This window comes from Pipistrellus kuhlii, unplaced genomic scaffold (genome assembly GCF_014108245.1).
Source record: "Pipistrellus kuhlii isolate mPipKuh1 unplaced genomic scaffold, mPipKuh1.p scaffold_m20_p_18, whole genome shotgun sequence".
Taxonomy (NCBI): Eukaryota; Metazoa; Chordata; class Mammalia; order Chiroptera; family Vespertilionidae; genus Pipistrellus; species Pipistrellus kuhlii.
Genome location: NW_023425493.1, coordinates 5,002,253 through 5,004,862, shown reverse-complemented (window position 1 = coordinate 5,004,862; position 2,610 = coordinate 5,002,253).

The following is a 2,610-nucleotide window of genomic DNA, read 5'->3' as shown; positions in this document are numbered from 1 at the left end:
GGGCTGAGTTCGCTGCTGGCTTACTCCCTGCACGTGGAGAGGGCGACTGGCTTTCTTGTGCAGGAGGAAAACAGAACCACCCTATTTCTCTGATAGATGGCCTCAGACAGGGAGAGGCCAGACTGTCAGGCAGTGGGCAGAGATCTCTCAGAGGTGTGTGAAGCCAGCGGCCATTACTGCGGGACTCAGAAACCAGATCCTCGTAGGGAGGGGCTGACTAAAGCTTGTCTGCACCACCCCGAGACTCTGCCCCATCCAAGCAAAGCACAGAAGCCTTTCCAGTGGCTAGCTTTCTCATTCACCATGAATAGTACTCTCCTAGGGAGGGGCAGACAGGAATCTAAAGCTTGTCTGTGCCTATACCAAAGAGGTGTGCGCGCCTGCAACCAATCTTCGGGATTCACCAAAGCTTGGCTGTGCTACTCTGAGACTCTGCCCCATCCAAGCAGAATACAGAAACCCTCCTAGCTGAGACACTTCTGATCCTCATACCCTCTTGGCTTGGAGATCAACGCTTCCCAGTGATACCAACAACAAGCAAGGCTTAACAGCAAGACTGCACACACAACCCACAAAAGGCTACACCAAGACTGTCCACCTCAGGTAACTGGGAGGCTGACCCACTCAACCATATAGGACACCCAGCACACAAAGCCACCCTGCTAACTCAGGGAAGCTGTGGAAATGCCGAGACAAGGAAACATCACAAATAAAAGAAATGGAGGACAAGAAGCAACTGGATATAGAGTTCAAAACCACACTTATAAGGTTTTTCAAGAGTTTCCTAGAAAAGGCTGATAAAATAAACGAGACCTATGAGGATATGAAAAGGTGTCAACTAGAAATAAAGAATACATTGTCTGAAATAAAAAATATTATACAGAGTCCTAAAAACAAAATGTAAGATCACAAGAATCAAGTCAAAGATTTGGAACACAAAGAGCCAGAGGACACTCCTCCACAGAAGCAAGAAGACAAGAGAATCCAGAAAGTTGAAGATAGTGTAAGAAACCTCTGGGACAATTTCAAACGAACAAACATCAGAATAATGGGGGTCCCAGAAGAAGAGAGATAGCAAGATACTGAAAGAATACTGGAAGAAATAGTTACAGAAAACTTCCCCCACCTGGGGAAAGAAATAGACTTACAAGTCCAGGAAGCGCACAGAACCCCAAACAAAAGGAATCCAAAGAGGACCACACCAAGACAAATCATAATTAAAATTCCAAGAGCAAAAGACAAAGAGAGAATATTAAAAGCAGCAAGAGAAAAGCAGGTAGTTACCTATAAAGAAACACCCATATGATTGTCAACTGATTTCTCAACAGAAACCATGCAGGCCAAACAGGAATGGCAAGAAATATTCAAGGTGATGAATAACAAGAACCTACAGCCCAAAATACTCTACCTGGCAAAGCTATCACTCAGAATCGAAGGCCAGATAAAGAGCTTCACAAATAAAAAAAAGCTAAAGAGGTTCATCACCACCAAACCAGAATTATATGAATTGCTGAAAGGGGTTCTTTAGGAAGAGGAAGAAGCTATAGATAAAAATTATGATCAACAAATACATAACTATCCACAAGTGAAACTAAAAGCCAAGGGAATTAAAAAACCTGATGAACAATATTACCGTATTTATCACCATATAACGCACACTTTTTCCTTGAAAATAATGGGAAACTGCATGTGCGTGTTATATGTCAATAAATACGGTATTTAAAATTTAGGTGTTTTTTTCCCCCCCCCCCCGAAATTTTCCTCTTAAAATTAAGGTGCGTGTTATACGGCAGTGTGCGTTATACGCCGATAAATACGGTAACTGGTGAATATAATAGAATCAGAGGTGTGGAAGGGGAGTGAACTGACCACTCGGGGCGAAAAAGGGGAGTGGGGGGTGTGGGAAGAGCCTGAACAAAAATTGTGCACCTATGGATGAGGACAATGGGGGGTGTGGAAAGGGCAGAGGGTGGGGTGGGAACCTGGTGGAGGGAAGCAATGGAGGGGGGGAAAATGAGAAACATTTGTAATAATATGAACAATAAAGATTTATTTTAAAAAAATAAGAAAAATAAGCATAACCAATGGGGAAAAAAATAAATAAAACCCTGCTTTATCCATCACCATCAAAAGAGCAAACTGATGGATAAAGCAGGCTCTGCTCTGAGGTGCCTGCGCTTTGAGGGGTCCGGACAAAGGGAAATTACTTCTTTTCTGCAAAGGCGTGTTTATCAGGTATGTCATTCCAGATGCAAGGTGAAGATTGGCCTTTGTCAGGGGAGATTCTGGCGTAGGACATGGCCACCTGCCACAAACTGCTTTCAGTCCCAAAGTTTTCATTGGAGACCCTCCTCTGTGGTTCCTCTCGGTCTCTGAGGCCTCCCCAGAGCTTGTCAAGTTTAGCATGTGGCCCTTTTTTACTTTTTGAGGAAACTTGGTGCCATTCTCCCCAGCGGCTGCACCAGTCTGCCTTCCGCCAGCAGTGCATGAGGGTTTCCTTTTCCCCACCTCCTCTGAGCATGCTTCTGAGTTTCCATCCAGTGACTCCCAGTCTCCCACCTGGCTCCTCTGTCCATGTGCACTTTGACCCCCACATTCTGTGGACTCGGG